The sequence below is a fragment of the Zootoca vivipara genome, chromosome 7 (assembly GCF_965207765.1).
Source record: "Zootoca vivipara chromosome 7, rZooViv2.hap1.1, whole genome shotgun sequence".
NCBI lineage: Eukaryota > Metazoa > Chordata > Lepidosauria > Squamata > Lacertidae > Zootoca > Zootoca vivipara.
The window spans coordinates 28,686,583-28,706,259 of NC_142590.1; the positions used below are offsets into that span (position 1 = coordinate 28,686,583).

The window sequence follows — 19,677 nt, forward strand, 5'->3', positions numbered from 1 at the left end:
TGCTCGGTCCCGGCTCCTGCCAACCTAGCAGTTCGAAAGCACCTCAAAGTGCAAGTTGACAAATAGGTACCACTCTGGCGGGAAGGTATAACGCCGTTTCCGTGCGCTGCTCTGGTTCGCCAGAAGCGGCTTTGTCATGCTGGCCACATGACCCAGAAGCTGTATGCTGGCTCCCTTGGCCAGTAAAACGAGATGAGCGCTGCAACCCCAGAGTCGGTCACGACTGGACCTAATGGTCAGGGGTCCCTTTACCTTTAACTTCCTGTGCAGACCTTATGCTGAAGTTCCCACACTTCTGAAGAGGAAACCCATATATCTGACCCTTAAATGGGTCCTAAAGACACTTCTGTTTTGCCAGGCTTTATTTGATGGCTTATTTATGTATCTATTGAAATTTATTATTTTTGGGTGTGTGTGTGTGTGTTTAAATCTACTGTTGTTTTAAATTGTTTCATGCTGCCTTCAAAGCGTTGCCCTGAAAGGCATCTTCTAAATCTTTTAAGTAAGTAAATGAAATAATTATGCTACCAGAGCTGAAAGATAGAATCTCCAGCTGTAGCTTATGCTTCTCTGTGTGTGTAGCTGTGCAAGTTTCCTCTTGACATGGCTTTGGATTTGTGAAAAGCCTGTTTCTCCATCCTATTCCCCGGCAGGAATCAAAGCAGCAGTCCTAATGTAACTAAGGCTAGAGCTACTCATTACCACAGCGAACAGGTATTTCAAAAGCCCTGTTGTCTAGTAATAATAATGGTGAGAGGAGAATTTGTGGGTGAGAGGAGGAGAACCTAACCTGTTCTCCAATTGTTTCGTTTCTCTGAAGCAATTCCAGCCAGGTGGATTTTTTATTCTTTATCTTTTAGCCAGCCTATATGGGTGAAAATAACCAACCTGAGACATAGCAGGGGGGAAGGATTAATTCAACCAGTGTTTTTTTTTCTAAAAAAAAGTTTAGGGGTACTGTCATTTTCCTACTCATTGAAATACTGCCCCTCAATGAGGCCAGACTTAGATTCACAAAGTGTTTATAATAAAATAATAATAATAATAATAATAATTTATACCCCACCCATCTGGCCGGGTTTCCCCAGCCACTCTGGGCGGCTTCCAACAGAAACATTAAAATACACTAATTTGTTAAACATTAAAAGCCTCCCTAGGGGCATGTGTACCCCTGTGTCCCTCCAGAAAAAAGCACTGAATTAAACTTCCTAGCTACCTTTTCAGCCTTGCAAACTCACACCCTGCTAGTGTATAGTGTATACAAAATGCATATATATCACAAGGTATAGTTTCTGTATGTAGAAAAGGAGGAGAAAGAAAGATACAAAAGGACTAACTAAATTAAATTAATTCAATTACCACAATGGGGGAGGGGGGATGAATTATATTTTTCCAGCTGGATGAATAAAGTATCTGCCTTAGGTTCTTATTTTGTATTGTTATAAAATCAATATTGGGATGAAACTTGTACTGTTGGTTATACACACACACACACACACACACACACACACACACAACACAAACACAAACACAAACACAATTTAGCTGTTTGTTTGGTGTTTGTAAATCTCCTTTATGCATATGTAAAAGGTGATTTATCATCCGAAATGGATGAAGCACAGATGGGTGAATTACAGCTAGCGTAAGATTACAAAGTAGTTTGACCTAGAAATTCATCTATGAATATTCCTATCCATTCATGGCCACTGTGAAAAAAATCCAAGCAATAGTCTTTCTTGGGCTTTAGGGTTAGAATACCAAAAGCTAGGACCTATCTGGTTGAACTACCTAGAAACACATGTACTCAGAGCTCAGAACAGAGTCAGGAAATAGACATAGTTAACACTTAAATTAACAGGCCAGCAGTGATGGGCCTTTAAATTGGGAAAAAACTATTACTATCGGAAAGTTAGCCTGTGGTCCTACCTGTTCTTTTGACTAGAAAGTGGTACAAAAATGCTGTCAATTCAGAACAAAGAAAGAAACACATGACTGCACTTGGTCCACATGGTCCATTCCCTGCATGACTTCAGCATCCTTTAAAAACTATGAGATGAACAAGACGATTTAGGAACAGTAAATGCATTCTAAAAAACTCCCCCCAAATAACAAGGACATGTATTTAGATGACAGCTTGTGCTTAGCCTGTTAATGCTTTTGTCGGATAGTTTTTAAATATTTAAATATCACAATCATTGTTGTCAAGGGATATGACATCACTGAGAAAGGGACTTGATTTCTATCTTGTTTGGGCCTGTTAATATCAGCATTTGAGAGGATAGTGTCTCAGAGACTTAAAAAAGAATCTATCTAGAGAGTAGCTCCATTAATTAGGACACAAGATACATAATCACTGCAGAACATGATTTGAATCAATATAAACCAGAGTCCAGAAACTCGGCGTTAATTGTGAAGGAAATGAGAAAGAGAAGAAGTGAAAACACTTTCCATGAGCTCATACAAGATATATTAGACTGCAAGCAAAGGTTTCCATTTGGGAAAATTGTCAAATCTGTAATATGCTGAGGAAAACTGCCAAGGACTCACAATTTAGGGTATCTCTCAGTGCTCTAAGAAAGTGACTTTCTATCATCTTGCACTTGCTGCTAGAGAACTAGTGTTGTGTTCTCACCTAGTGTTGTGTTCTCTGCCATGAACCCATACCATCTCTCAGCCCCTATTTTGTTTACCATTTACAGTATGGGAATATTATTCACCAGCCCTACATGATATTTCGAAGGGTTACTAAGATAGTACATGAAGTGCAGTCCACAGCACTGGAACAAAGAAGATAGATTCATATTTGTTGGCAGATATTTGGAGGATTTGTTGTAGATCAGTAAGGGTCAGAAACTGGCTGTGGGCACTGAACACACAATTCAGTTTGGAACACAATTCAGAATATAGTCTGATTTCGTCCAAATATGTTTGAAAGCTGCCCAGTTTAGCTCAGAGTAAAAAATCCCAATCCCAGTTCAGAAACATGAAGCTTTGTGGCTGCCCCACTCACTGTTTTGGGGAAATAAAAAATCCCAGCCTTTGACAGAAATGGATGAAATTTGCAGGGATAGTTGTTCCTCTTGAGTAGATGAAGCCTACCAAATTATATACACATAGTCCAAGGATGTGCTGGAGACACTAGATTTTAATATATATTTACATGAACCACCTATAACATTTTTTTGGGAAGAAATATATGATCTTTGCATACATGGCAGCCCTCACTTAGAGAATGAATCCGGCCAGATTCCAGATCAAGAAGGATATTTGCAGGTTTCCCTGCCCTCCTTGCAAGGATAGCCTGTACATTTTTTTTAAAGGATTAACCTATTGTCCCTATTGTTTTGTGGACAATTTGTATGACACTAGCTCACATCAAGTACTCCTAGGTAAGAAACTTGTCAAATTCCATAGGGATTGTTGCATCTGTTTTGTGCTAGGCACCTTCAAAGTTTATAGTGACAGGAGGGAGACCAAAAGAGATTTGCTTCCCTCCCTGTGGTTTGGGAACATGACTTTAATATAAAAATGAAACTTCATTACCCTTATGCAATGAGCTTTCGTGTGCATGCACACTTCTTCAGATACACTAGAAACAGAACAGGGGCGTAGCCAGGATCAAAACTAGGGGGGGGGCAAGCCATGGTTGTTCAGGGGCGGGGCCCCAAAGTGGGAACGTGGGCGGGGCTACAGGGCCAGCTGGCCTGATGACATCGTGGCGGCGGCAGCGGCCACCTTGTGCTTCTGGGGCTGGCAGCAGCGGCGGCTACCCTGCTTGGCTGGAGAGGACGGGAGGGTCGGGCAGGCGAGAGGGGGTGACAGGGCGGGCGAGGGCGAGGCAAGGCACGGCCGCAGACACGACGGCTCCAAGGCGTTGCTGCATATCAGCATAATATTTCAACCATGTTGTGGGTTCAAGCCCCACCTTAGGAAAAAATTCCTGCATTGCAGGGGGTTGGACTAGATGACCCTTGTGGTCCCTTCCGACTACAATTCTATGATTCTATTGATATATAGCCATAGCATATGCATCATTCTGCTTTCTTGAATTGTCCTACTCCTAGGCATAGCAGCCAACTCCTAGAGGCCTAGGTGCATCTCCCCCCCCCAATTACTGGTAAATACAGTGGTACCTCGGGTTACGAACGCGATCCGTTTCGGGTCGCAGTTCGTAACCCGAAAAATTCGTAACCCGAAAAGGGCTCGAACTGCCGCTTTGCGCATGCGCAAAGCGCTGTTTTCACTATTTTTGCGCTTTGCGCATGCGCAAAGGCGCGCGACGCTTCTGCGCACGCGCACGGGGCAAAAATACTTCCAGGTTTGCGAAGTTCGTAACCCGGGTTGTTCGTAACCCGAGGTGTTCACAACCCGAGATACGACTGTACTGTATTTTAAAGAGTCACCCCCCCATGTTGATGGGCTTTCTATGTGGGGCTTTTCTGCCCCCCCCCCGTATTTTATTAAGGATGGAAGAGGGAAGGAAGGAAGAAATAGAGAGAGGGATAACTCATATTTGTGGGTGCCTCTGGGTGATGCTGTGATGCTGGAACTCTGCAGTAAGAGGACGGGAGGGTCGGGCAGGGCGGTGGCAGGGCGGACGAGGGCGAGGGAAGGCACGGCCGCAGTCACGACAGCTCCGAGGCGTTGCTGCATATCAGCATAATATTTCAACCATGTTGTGGGTTCAAGCCCCACCTTGGGAAAAAGATCCTGCATTGCAGGGGATTGGACTAGATGACCCTTGTGGTCCCTTCCGACTACAATTCCATGATTCTATTGATATATTACCATAGCATATGCATCAATCTGCTTTCTTGAATTGTCCTAGGCATAGCAGCCAACTCCTAGAGGCCTAGGTGCCGCCCCCCCCAATTACTGGTAAATACTGTATTTAAAAGAGTCATCCCCCCCCATGTTGATGGGCTTTCTATGTGGGGCTTATCTGCCCCCCCCCCAGTATTTTATTAAGGACGGAAGAGGGAGGGAAGGAAGGAAGAAATAGAGAGAGGGATAACTCACATTTGTGGGTGCCTCTGGGTGACGTGACACTGTGATGCTGGAACTCTGCAGCAAGAGGAATATACTGGTACATCCAGATCACTGGATGTCTGTGGTAGATCACTGCTAGATCACTGGCACTCCTAAAAAAAAGCTCACCCAAAATTTTCCTCCTCCCTAAAAAAAGCTGAATTATGACCTGAAGCCCTAAACAAAAATGGGCCTCCCTTCCTCCTAAAAGAAGCTCAACAAGTTTGACCTAAACTCAAAAAAACAGGGCTTCCCTTAAAAAACCTCAACAGCTTTGACCTGAACCCCCCAAAAGGGGGTAGATCACTCCCAGTTTTTAACTCTGTGAGTAGATCAGAGTCTCTTGGGAGGTGGCCACCCCTGATTTACAGTATACAGATGCAGGAGGAGGGGCAGACTGGAACACCTCTGCTTTTTATAAACATCACTGTGTCTATCAAAAGCTACAGCCCCCCCCCTTTTCTTATTCATTTCCTTTTAGCCTTGCAGAGCCACCTTAGTCAATGCACCCTCATTAAATCGCCAATAGAACTCTTAATGTGATCCCTGAATGCTCATTAACAACTACCACTGAAGAACAATAGGGTGAATTGGTCAGCTATCAAACCTTGCCTGAAGGGATTTTCTGCTCCATTGTCTTAACTGCTTAAGTACCGGTAGCCACTTTGCTTTATTTATTTGATGTGTTTTTGTTACAGCTGTGTTCCCGCCCCCCCCCCAGCAAGTGGAGAGCTGCTCTCGCTAAAGCAAAGCCCCTTCCACTTCAGTTTTTGGAGGGGAAAAGTGCTGGTTATGGCCTGTCCCCCCTGCCTACGCCCATGAAACAGAAGTGTCAGACCCTATATATATATACAGAGGGTGGTGGGGGTGGGTGGGAATGGGTGATGGGCACCTCAGCCCAGGACTAATTGCAGCCATCAGCAGCCATTAACAGCCATCTACAGGTTTACCACTCCCATCAGCCCATCACCCATTCCCACCCACCCCCACCACCCTCTGTATATATATAGGGTCTGACACTTCTGTTTCTAGTGTATCTGAAGAAGTGTGCATGCACACGAAAGCTCATACCAAAATATAAACTTAGTTGGTCTTTAAGGTGCTACTGAAGGAATTTTTTTATTTTGCTTCGACTCAGACCAACACGGCTACCTACCTGTAACTACCCTTATGCAAGTAATTTGCAGAATTTCATGAGAGGTGCATAGGATAGAGAGCATAGCTGCCAAGTTTTCCCTTTTCTCGCGAGGAAGCCTATTCAGCATAATGGAAAATCCCTGAAAAAAAAGGGATAACTTGGCAGCTATGATAGAGAGTTAAGATGGACATAGGGGCGGCACCCACTTTGAAGCTTGTGTTTTACTCAACTGGCCCTACACAATGCAGAAACTAACTTTAAACCTGATTTGGCAGGAGTGGATGTGTGAACATGTGGCAGGGCAGAATGAATCCACATCCAGCATTTATCAACCAAGCAGAACTAGTGAAGAGAACAGAATAAGCAAAATGGAACACAATTTCAATTTCCCTCCTCCAGATCACAGTTAAAATGATTCTTCCCAATTAGAAACTAGACTTGCCGGTCAAAAAAAAATAGTTCTCCCTTCCCCTAATCTTCCTATCCTGGTGTTTTCCTTGCATGACAAGCTTGGGAAGAAATATTTCATTTTTTGCAGAGACACTGACTGCAGCATTTTATAAACATCCAATTCTTCAAAGCACACTAGAAAGCTTTAGACATGCCTGATTCAGTTCTGGTTGCTTTGGAGAGATGCTGTTTCCATTCATACCATCCCCAAATCAGTCTCAAAGTGCCCACTTTGGTTCATGATTCATCCAAAACCATTGCATACACCACACAGAAACCCTGTCTCCCAGTAGTTTAACAATATCATGATGTATTTTCATGGTGACAGTTCAGAGGCATCCCAAGTGCATGGTGGTGTAAGGAATTCCTCAAGGTGAACAAATAACTAAATAAACTTAAATATGCTGGTATTTCTAAGGCATCAGAGCAAGGCATGCCATTTAGCCGGGCACTCGAGGAATTTGTAGTGTTTGATTAATATAGCCCACTTGGATTTTAACGTCTAGCTCTGAAGTATAACCACTTCACTCTCTATGTTTTGGGTGTCAGAGTGCATGAAACATCTCTGCCTGGATGTGAATGAGTGCCAGCTGGGAGTGAGTGAATTATTAGCATTGGGCATAGATCCAGTGCTTGACATTTCACTCATTAGAAAGTCTATTGTAATTAACGTAATTGAGATCTATTGGGTGTGCCATTGATGGATATGCCTGTCTCTAGAGTGCTTTCCAGGAAACTCAGTGGTGAGAAAATGATGTATGCTGTGTATTAGCGACATAGAAACTATTCCTCTAGAGGCAAAGATCTTTTGTTGTATGGAGCCTTCTCTCAACAAACTTAGTGAGAGATAAATGAAGGGGTTGGAACTCTATCAATCCGCCTAAAATTGTCTGTAAAAAGGGAATTCTCACTTTATGATACATACTCTGTTGTGGTCATTGCAACAGAAAGTAGAGTGCAAGTTCACCCAAAAAAGTGAATGGCAAAGTTTTGCAAATAGATTTGGGCACTTCACACAATATAAGCAGAAGCAAGGATCTACTGATCCTTTAAGGAGACACACATAACACCTGCTACCTATTTATACGTGATGGTTGCATATGTGTGTTTCATACCAAAATAAAAGAGGTAAAATGTTAGAATCAGCCCTAATGTTTAACATTGTTTTCAACAGGTCTACTCTGTCACTTAGATAGATATCATCCAATGTACAGTGGTACCTCAGTTTAAGTACACAATTGGTTCCAGAAGTCTGTACTTAACCTGAAGCGTACTTAACCTGAAATGAACTTTCCCATTGAAAGTAATGGAAAGTGGATTAATCCGTTCCAGACAGTCTGCGGAGTACTTAAACTGAAGCATATTTAACCTGAGGTATGAGTGTAATTGGTCCTGGAAGTCCGTACTTAACCTGAAGTGTACTTAACCTGAAGTGAATTTTCCCATTGAAAGTAATGGAAAGTGGATTAATCCATTCCAGACGGGTCCGCAGAGTACTTAAACCGAAAGTACTGAAACCGAAGCATACTTAAACTGAGGTATGACTGTATGTAGAATGATGAAGGGTGCTCCAGAAGATCCACCCTCCACACATAAAGCAAGTCTAAGGAATGTCCTCCCAGCTGAAGTTTACTTTGCTCCAACTCTTATTTCATTTTAATGCCATCTTAAAACATACCTGTTCTCTTGGGACTTTGTAAGGGTGTTAATTTATTCATTCAACCATCCAGCTTTATGGGTGGTTTTATGATTGTTTGTTAATTGCAGAATTTTCAACTGCACCCGTTGTTTTATGAACAGCATTGTTTTTACTTGTTAATTTTTATGTCATTGCAACCCACCCTGGGATTGTTTGATGAAGGGTGGTCTAGAAATATTTTAAATAAATATAATCTCCCCCCCCAATATATATATATATATATATATATATATATATATATATATATATATATATCAATACACTCTCAAACCTTCACTCTTATAGTAGCTACTGTAAGGACTTGAGAAATTATATACCCACAGAACAAATGACTCTTTAATAAGAAATAGGTTCAGTCTGTTACTTAAGAAGTTATCAACCTGCTACGGACATGTTCCTGAGTATCCTAGTAACACATCTGGCTGAGAATGACATGGTCCAGTGGGTGGTTTTGCTTCTCATTGAACTGGGCTCCCAACCTATTTGTGGTTTGGCCCGGGTTGCTGTGGCAGTGAGTCTGGAGGCAAGGGTGACACCCTAACAAGACTGGCTAGGCTCTGAGACTGGTCAATGGAGAGTTAACGAAGTGGCTATTGCAGGCAGGAAAAACTTACATCACTCCTCACCTAAATAGTATAGAGAGGATAGGGTCTAGCACACTACAGAGGGGTGTGACATGTGTTTGGAAGACTTATGCCAAGGTCTTGTGAACTTTCCTCTGGTAGATGGAAGGAGGACACTTAGCTTCAGCTGGCTGCCTCTGGGGGCTTTTAGTGTTGGCAGGTAAGTAGATATAGCACCTTGCTGCAAGTTCAATGGAGGGTACCACACTAACTGCAGCTTGGAGGGGGCCACAGTTTGATGCTCTTGGGACCTGACATGTGCCATCTTCAGAATGCCGAACAGTGAGGACAGCTGGCATCTGTCAGGTCACCCACCCTTTAATAGGAAGATTCTCCAGCTTGAGTGATGCAGTTGATCTGCACTTAGTAGCAGGGAAGAGATTTACTACCAGCCTATGCAGGTTATCCCTGCCTGCATTTGTTTGATGTGATTGGCACGATTTCTTCCTTGTTATGTTTTAATAAATATAGCATATTTTTGCCAGCTCCTGTCTTGTTGAGTCTTCGGTCCAGGTGTGAGATAAATGCGGACATACGTATTAATTTGTTTTTTTTTATTAATAAATCACCTACATGGCTGTATCAAAAATGAAACACTTAACCCCAGAGGCATATAAAGAATGCCTGTGAGAAGAAAAAAATATTATGGGTAACACCATGAAAAATGGCTTTAATGGAAACGTTGCAGATTAATATTTACACACTGGATATTTTTTGGTTATAAAACATTTGTAATACAGTACAGTGTGGTTAGGCAGAGCTGCTAAAGGCTATATCACACATGTGAGTCATAGACTTTAAAAAGAATTGGTGGCAAAAGAAAGTTAAGCATAAATAGTAACATAAGACTTAATGGGGCATTAGGGAGGGCCCTGTTCTTGGTTGCATATGGCAGGCTAGGACCTAACATGCGGATTTTGCCATTGAGGGGGAGATTCAAAAATCTAACACCTATGATCATGTGGGCCACTTCATATTGTACCTATCTACACAACTTTTTAATTAGTGCTTGGGAAGTTCCTTTGAAAACAAATCCAGTTCTATGTCATAATTTTTAAAAATGAACTAGTTCAGTTCAAGTTGCCACTTGCCAGATTTCAGATAGTTGGGATGCCCAGAGAAGAACATTGGTAGATAACCTCAGCCCATAGGCAGGGTGCAACTGTGCCTTGAAACAGAAATCAGAAAAGGACTGCCAGTATAGTTCTTTTTACACAATGTGACATAGTTCCAGTGAACTCACTTAGTTCAAAGGGAGTAATTCTGCATTTCCCTACCTTTCTGATATCTTCTGCTCTGTTGTCATATTTGCCTTTTTGGTCTTTGTTTGCAGATTTCTGATGATAATTTATTCAAAGCAAAAGTTTGAGCTGGACACTCTGTCAAACTGTACACCTTAAGAAATTCACCCTGAACTTTTTGATCAATATCTTTTCAAACTAACTTCAGACTTTGACTCTTAAGAGGATCCCCCCCCCTTGAGTATTACCCCCTGCCCCCCACCCTTATGATGAAGATGTTCTTGTTTGGTTGGCTGGCTGGCTGGTTATATTATGTTGAACTAATTTTGTACTTAATTTGTGCTGTCTTGTGACCTTTATTTGTTTTGGGTTTAATTTTAATATACAGTTCATGTTTTATTAGCAGTATCGTTTTCGAGTGTTTTATTTAGGCATGGGCTATTTGCTTTTTCAATTTCTTTTTGGCCAGTTGGTACTCCGTCAGCTGTTTGGTATGTTAACTTCTGCTTAGAGACTGCCTTCAAGGGCAGCCCCATGTGCAACACATTATAATAGTCATGTGTATGATTTTCTATCAGACAATAGCATAGGATTGATTGACCCTTTGATGTTACCAGGTCAAAAAAAGATTCTGGAGTTTTGCACACATCTCCCCATTTCCTCTGACCAGCAGTCCTAGTGGTGTGGGAAGCCAGTGCTAAATCTCCAGGGCTCTTCCTTCAATCTGGGACAACCACCGCCATAATAATGTGGTATTGTTTTATGTGGCAAAGCAACCGTGAAACTTCTTTTCATCTGCAACAGTGCTCTTGAAAAGTTATGTTGAGTTTTCCAAAATCATATCCACACTGATATACTGCCAATGAAAACTTGGCACTAGTGCATGTAACTGAGTATTAATTTGTTATTGTAGGGTTTTTTGCCCCTCTTAATAATGAGAAAAATAATATTGATTTTGGATGCATTCATGAAAGAATGATGATTAAAAATTACAGAAATGTTTGGTCCTCATAATACTCATGAAATTTTGAACCTGTGCTATTTTATTACCTCACAAATCATTATTTGTAAGGCAGCAGTAAATTGTGGAACTGGCACAGTGCCCAGCAGAGCACCAAGATCAAGCCTCCATTTGCTTGTAAATTGGAACCCAAGTCTCTACATCACAAGTACACAATTTATGGAGGTAGGGAATGTGCGGTAATCTTTCACTTGCCCTATGTTTTTGTTTTGCTTTTCTCTCCTGGCTGGCTTTTCTCACCTGGCTGTTTGGAAGTTATTTGTGGCATCAGGAACAAAAGCACTAAACTGACCAGTCAATAGCCATGACGACTGAGCAGTGCTGGCTAAAAAAGGACCCAAGAGTAGTGCTGGATACCAAAAATGCAGCTCTAGTTCAATGACCCATGCTGAAGTCTGATGTATGGAGAAAGCAGCAGAGATCTCCCCCGAAGCTCCTAGAGCTCATCGGTGTACTAATTTGAGATGCAACAGCCCTATGACATTGAAAGGTCTATGTGCCCTGATGCTTATTTTAATGGTTAATTTAGGGATTTTTAATGCAATGAAAATAATAACCCCAGAGGATCAGAGTCCAGACTGGATTTGGGTTGGGTTTTAATCATTTATATAGCTTCTCTCTTCTTCCACTTCCCCTTTGGTTGGTCTCATTCAGGAATAAGAATGCTATGTTCAATTCAGGGATAGGGAATCTACAGACATGCTGTAGGACTACAACTCGCACCTTGGCCATGGTGGCTGGGGCTGAAGGAAGTTCCACAACACAACAACTGGAGGACTTCAGGCTCCCCATCTCTAGTTTATTTGATTGATTGATTTATCTAGGTAAAGGTAAAGGGACCCCTGACCGTTAGGTCCAGTCACAGACGACTCTGGGGTTACAGTGCTCATCTCGCTTTACTGCCCGAGGGAGCCGACGTACAGCTTCCGGGTCATGTGGCCACCATGACTAAGCCGCTTCTGGCAAACCAGAGCAGTGCACGGAAATGCTGTTTACCTTCCCGCTGGAGTGGTACCTATTTATCTACTTGCACTTCATGCTTTCGAACTGCTAGGTTGGCAGGAGCTGGGACTGAGCAACGGGAGCTCACACCATCATGGGGATTGGAACCACCGACCTTCTGATCGGCAAGCCCTAGGCTCTGTGGTTTAACCCACAGTGCCACCCACTGTCCTCGATTAATTTATCTACTCCAGCTCAATTAGGGGTGTCATTCATTAATTAGGCAGAAGACTGAAGGTCATTAATTATTTTTATTCCAAGTACTTCTAAAACTGCAGCTAGCAAGCACCACTGTATGAGGCATTCATCCATTTATCTGGAGGGAATACCTCCTCTAAGGTAGTGTCTGTTGAAATGTGTATTATGCACATCTTCTAGAAACGAAAAAGGTTTTAGTCTTACCACTTCTGAAAATGTAATGTGTGTGTCAAAAATTTCTCTCCAAAGTTTGTACTTCGGTCTTAGGAAATCAGTGTGAGAGCCAGTGTGGTGTAATGTTTAGAGTGTCAAACTAGGACCTGGGAGACCAGGATTCAAATCCCCACTCAACCTTGGGCCCATCACTGCCTCTCAGCCTAACCTACCCCATGGGATTATTGAGAGGATAAAATGGAGAGAGGGAGAACCATGTGTGCCACCTTGAGTTCCTGGAAGGAAATGTGGGATATAAATGTGATAAACAATCAAACAAACTAGGTAGTGCTTTAAGTCAGAGATGTAGCCAGGTGTCAATGGGCACCGATTCACATTGTCAGTAGTGAGGGAATGATAGCAGTTACTCCACAGTATCTGGAAGATGACAGCTATGAAGGAAGGATGAGATGAATGAGCTAAGTATAAAGTTTACAAAATGTCATTGTGTGCCCAGCCGCCATGAACGCACCGCCATCGGGTCGTATGGGCAAAACAAGGTTAAAATTAGGCCACAACTTTATTGATTACAGATTTAAGTGAATTTTGGCTTGACACTGGGTAGCTACCAACTCCTCCAGCTCACCTGTTGGAGGGGTATATGGGGTCAGGTGTGATTCCCACAGACTTGCTGCACTGGGGAGTGCTATGGCCCTCAGATCCTGATTGGGTGTATGGACAGAAGCACCTCCCCATGGATGCCTTTAATGGGACACCCCACCAAGGAGGGGGGAGCTGACATGGCGGAGTAGGTGCCAAGCCGCAAACGTCACATCCCTGAGGAAGGATGAGCAGATATTGTTGGTAAGTCATCTATAAGAACGGACCCACACAGGATATTTGACTAAAAATCCTCCCCACCTCTGAATTTGTATTTCACCACACACAAGTAGAATGTGGAATTTCAGTCACAACTATGACTCTAGCATTAATATCGTTTAATATTATTTTAACATTGTTGAGGGAAGCAGTGGGCTTGACCTCTATTCATTCTAGCCTTCCTCTCATAGTCCCTTCCTTCCTTCCTTCCTTCCTTCCATCCATCATCAGGTGCTGGTTTTGACCTTTAAAGCCCTATGCGGCTTGGGACCCTCGTACCTACGGGACCGCCTCTCCTGGTATGCCCTGCGGAGGACCTTAAGGTCCACAAAGAACAATATTCTGGAGATCCCGAGCCATAAGATGGCTAGATTGGCCTCTACTAGAGCCAGGGCCTTTTCAGTACTGGCCCCAATTTAGTGGAACGCTCTTTCCCAGGAGACCAGGGCCCTGCAGGATTTGTCATCTTTCCGCAGGGCCTGCAAGACAGAGCTGTTCCGCCTGGCCTTTGGGTTAGACTCAGCCTGACCCCTATGTTTTCCTTTCTCATGGCTTGGACTTACGGACTACTTGAAATGAGGTTGCATTTTAAATTTTAATACTGTATTTTAATTAATTTTTTTTATGTTTTATTGTAATTCTGTTGGTGTGAGCCGCCCTGAGCCCGGTTTTTGACTGGGAAGGGCGGGGTATAAATTAAAATTTATTATTATTATTATTATTATTATTATTATTATTATCATCAATATGAATGAGAAGCATTTTTTTCCCTCAGGGGGTACTCAAGAGTACACCATACCGGCATCTCTTTTTTGTTGTTGTTAAAAAGTGTGGCAATTACTTTAACAACTTCATGGTATCTCTTTTTATAGGGAAAAAAAAACCCCACTGTGAATTAGTATTATAGTTTCATCAAATATTAACTGAGCAAACATCTTTCAGAAGATCATTTCCTGAGAATATTTTGTGGATTTCTTTGCGGGGAGGGGGGCTGCATCCCCGCACCCAGCGGTTCAGAAATCCCACCTTACTCCTGCAGAATATTTGGCAAAAATGGCATTCTCCAATTTGGCAGGCTACAGATAGGATTAGAAAATTTGGAACACAATTTTCAGTCTGCCCAGACAGGAGCTGGAACCACAATTTTCATGAGGTTTGCATTGAAAATGGTGCAGAATTGGGGCGAGATTCACCTAATGAGTCCTGCCACTGGAAGCTTGTGCAAGGACCTCTGCTAGCAGATCGGGGCCTTTTCTCTCCCTCAGATGACTCTGGATTGTGTGTGTCAGAAAAACTCCTGGAACAGCTCACAGGGCAAGGAGAGGGCAGATTGTTCCATCAGGTAAGCAAAAACAAGTTATCTGCTTGTCACTATGCTGAATTCCTCCCTTGCTTCTTAAAGGGGGTAGGTTCTTAACCTACATCTGAGTGGCATAGAGATTGGCGATACAAATGCACTCACAATCATTTCAAAAAGATTCAGGAAAACCCCCCAACATTTTGAAATGCAAAAATCCAAGCAAACCACCCCATTTATTATCTTCCATAAATATAACTCGAGCAGCAGCATGTGTCTCTATTCTGTACAGTATCAGCAAAAATGATGGTGTTGCCCAGCAGTTTAGAATTGGAATTTCAACCAAAAGCAGTGATAAAATGTCTTTTGATCTGAACGCATTCATCATAAAACAACAACCACCCAGTTCTTGCAAAGCAATTTCCCTTCATATGTTATTTCTTCTAATATCTGCATTTTTATGCATGTTCCACCCCCCACAAGCTTTCTTTGATTTTGGGTGGAAAACTGCACTGCAAAATTCAGAGAACTGCAAATTTTGAAGGATGGCCATGTTTCAGTTCTCATGTTTTAGAATTACGTAGGTAAATTCACTTTTAAAATGTAAACTGAATCTCCTTCATTCTTAGCCCCAGGCATGTTGCTCCCACCCACACCCACCACGATTTACACACAACAGGGACTGACATGCTAAGTAAGAAAGTCACCTTATGGAAGCATGGTGTCCTGAGGATACATTATCATGGCCCCGACCTCTTTCCCCATGTGTAGCAGCAATTTTGTGAAAGGAGCTGCAAGAAACATGCCAATTTCTAACAAGATGTGATGTGAGGGCCACACAGATAAACCCAGAATTGGCTCCCCTGATGGCGAGGAGCTGCAACAATAGACTCTGGGCAGCAGTGTCATAGCCATATACCTGAAGGGGTGTGTGTTTGGCATGGTGGTGGGGTCGGGGCTGTGCAGATGCATTAGCTGTGCTGGATTGGCTCCACCGATGCATTCACACTACCCATAGCTGCTAAGTCTCCTGTTTTCCCTGGCAAATCCCCGTTTTTCCAGCTGTTCCTAGCTGAAAAAACGGATTTTTTTGTTTTTCCCCAGTTTATTCTGGCGCGACGGCCATTTTGGAACTGGGCGGAGCATGCTCAGAAGCGACTTTTGATGCTGCTCTGCCCAGTTCCAAAATGGCTGCAGTGCGACTTCTGGCGCGGCGGCCATTTTGGAACTGGGCAAAGCAGCATCAAAAGTCACTTCTGAGCATGCTCCGCCCAGTTCCAAAATGGCGGCAGCGCTACTTCCGGTCTGCTATTTCCGGCTCGGTCCCTTATTTCTCTGACAGCAACTTGGCAGGTATGAACTACCCCCATCTCATCCTACCCCTCCTAGTATACAGCAGTGATAGATGGTGTCAGTCTGCCAAATCATAGTCAATCCACACAAGCATTGGAACACTGTTCCACTAAGCTGAATAGAATTGTGGGAAGATGGGCTGGCATTTTTGTATCCTGCTTCAGTCAACATATAGCTTAGGTAAGGGATAAAGAGGAGAAAACTGAAGCTGTCTTGGGCACAGCACCTTAACAATTTGTGTCAGGGAATTTTTCCAAGCTCTAAGGATCTGGGAGAAAGGTTCTAAAGTCATTTCAGGTTTAATAAATTCTGCATTTCCCTCTAAGTGCTTTGAATTTAAACAAAAAATCAAAAAACCTGAAACGACTTATGTTCTTCATTTTGCATTTCATTATTGAGAAATGACAGCATAGCCAAGCTGCAAGCTGTCCTAAGGAACTTCACATAAGTTTGTAGCTTTTCAGAGTTAATGTTGGCAGACATTTTGGCAGCCCCCTCCTTCATAGGGTAGCTTTTGGTCCCATAACATTAGTATATATTGGATTTTAATTTAATTTAACAAACTGAATTCACACCTGATTAATTCTTTTCAAGTTAACAGAATTGCACTTGCTTACATGGAGTCAACTAGGTATAATTATTTCAAATATTATCGTAGGACAAGCCTTGCACAATGTTAGCTAGAAAGATGGTGGTATCAGCTCGTTGGCCTCTTTGAAGTCTAACATATTGCTTGCAAGTCATGGCCATTAAAATGCACATATTTTCTATGTTTCTTTTTGCAGATGAAATAAATTAATTCTCCTGCCCAAATTCATTGACTCATTAAAAAGTTAATGGAGTTCTGGGATTCCCCCTGCCTCCCCTGTACAGGAGTCAAGTCTATTTTAAGAATTATATTTTGCTTACACAATATTGCCACAGGAAAGAGTTTCATATATTATGATTACAGAAATATTTTCGTACCACCCCAGAACCATAACAACTGCTAGCAAGAATAGAAGAACAAGCTACTGAATACCTGAAGAGGTTTAGACAATTTGTGTACTGTCTGTAGATGGTGAAGCAGGTACTCTAGCTTCTAGAATGCTGCAGTTACTTTCTATAGCAGGGGCCACCAATATGGCTCCCTCAGGTCCCAGTGCACCTATCAATACCCACCGCATGAGGTCCACAAAAGATCACAGTAAATATCCCCTCAAAACTTCATGATGTGTGAGAGGTTGTTTGTTCTACTTGCTTGGTTTTTACCTGGCACTGGTTTGGTTTCTCTGATCGCCGATCACACCTCCTTAAGTGTGTCCACATTTCAGTGGATGCCAGGACTGGACACCCACCCTCCCTTCCATTCTGAATGGAAGAGAGGAGGAGGAGGAGGAGTAGTTTGGACTTGATATCCCGCCTTTCACTCCCCTTAAGGAGTCTCAAAGTGGCTAAGAATCTCCCTTCCCTTCCTCCCCCACAACAAACACTCTATGAGGTGAGTGAGGCTGAGAGACTTCAGAAAAGTGTGATTAGCCCAAGGTCACCCAGCAGCTGCATGTGGGGGAGTGGGGAAGTGAACCCGTTTCACCAGATTACAAGTCCACCGCTCTTAACCACTACAGCATGCTGGCTGGTACAAAGGCTTCTCTCTGTGAGTGCGCCTGTGGTTGATGTAGAGGCCTTTTGTTTCCATTGATGGTGGGTGGTAGCTGATGAGAGGGGAATGTCTGTGCCATTTTGTGGCCCTCTCTCTTTCTCTGCTCTTTTAGACGTGACAGTCATTTTGTTCTCTCACACACCCCAGTGGCAGCCATGTTATGACTGGTGCCCATGACACTTTCTCAAAATGCCAGATGTGCCCACTGGCTCAATATGCTTGGTAACTCCTGCAATCTGAAGGCATAATCAAGTGTAGTTTCCCTATCAACGCCTTCACCATGAGCTGAGCTATGGAGTGGGTAGCCAGGAACCAAGAGTTCAAGCCAGGAATCACACCCATGGAGTTGGAACCAGCAACCAAGCCAAGAGTCTAAACCAGGAAAAATGAACAGTGCATAGGCAGAGTCCCAACATTCACAGGACCCTCGATAGGTGTTTCTGTCAAGAAGAGACTATGGTCAGACTAACTAGGAAGGAATCACTCCAATATCAGCAGCCCACTAACTCAACTTGTACGTTGGTGCTTCACCATTGTGTACCGTCGACTTCCAGCTTTATTTCTGGTAACCACCAAATATCAAACCCATGAATCGAAACTCTTCATATTTTCACTGCAATAAACTGCTTTAGGTCTATGGTTTTAAGACAGCGGTATCTAGCTGCTGACATTATTTTGAGGATTTCCTCTAACAACAGTTTCCCCAGCCAAGTTCCAGAATCTGAAAGACAAATCCGCACTCTTTCTACGTTAGCTTCAATAAGTTGCAGTGTCAACAAGTCCTTTGTCTTCCATTTGGAAAATAATTCTGAGCCAACAACTGAATTTGCAACTCCATCGGAAGAGTATGCTGGCTCTTTAAATTTCTTTGATGAACATTTGAGCTGTTTCAGCCTCAGTGAATCCAGGAAGGTATATCGGTAGGACAATCCCACAAAATGTTAATGCTCAGTACTGAATCATGCCGAAATGAGTTTAATGATTTGAAGTCAGCTGCTTGCAAAGGTAATGAAAAATACGGTATAAACAAATGAGATTCTCTGAAGAAATAAGGGTATTAAAAGAGAGAATATCATCAAAACCTGAGTGAGAGTCTAAGGAATGAAAGGATGAAAATGTATGTATTTCAGAGATGAATTTCAAACCCTTTCGTGAGAAAAAGTGCGGCTTAAAATACACCGTCTCCGGGATGCTGTGAACATTAAGAAGATTTAAAACAGTTCTTCAGGGGAAATGACATAAGATTATTTGGAAGAAGACCGGGAAGAAGTGACCCTATCTAATTCAGTTTTCCTTGAGAGCATGATTAAATGTATACTGCAGATTATATTTCCAGATAACCCGATGGGCACTCAAAGTACATGAGGAATATCAAACAGACGGTGAACCTGGGCATTCATTCTAAACAGTCTACTTATTACAATTGTAAGGCTCATTTTAATAGTATTCTATATATACCAGTATTTATGGGAAAAAATGTAAAATCATCTAAATGTAGAGAATCAGAAATGGAACATATCTGGGCTTAATTATGGATGAACGTTTTGCAGAAATTTGAGCGGGAGGGGGAGCAACTAGTTTTTGAAAAATAGTTTGTGGTCATATGGATTTATTTTGTGAAAACCTCAAAGGCTTGACAAGATACACAAAAAATAAATAATAAATAAGACAATAAAATGATTGCATGTGTATACAAGACATGATCTGATTGTGTAGGATTTGATTTTAAATACAGACCATCTTTAAAAGTAATAATGGTAGCAGATTTCCCAAGTAAAAGCGTCAGCAAGAAGTGCGATTTCCTTCCTTCTCGGTATTAGATTCTATAGGAGCTTCACTTAAATTAAATTTAGCCCTCAGGAGCTTGAGTGTGTGCAGTTATACACCAGATTAGTAGCTAGAATGTGCAGGAAGTGGGACATTTTGAAACCAATTTAATTACATCAGGGAACT

General features: G+C 42.4%; 1 long non-coding RNA gene across 2 annotated transcripts in view; it reads left to right on the forward strand.

Moving 5' to 3' along the window:
* LOC148685022 (uncharacterized) overlaps window positions 1-19,677 on the forward strand; it is a 76,047-nt gene that overhangs the window by 26,295 nt on the left and 30,075 nt on the right. The window lies entirely within an intron of this gene.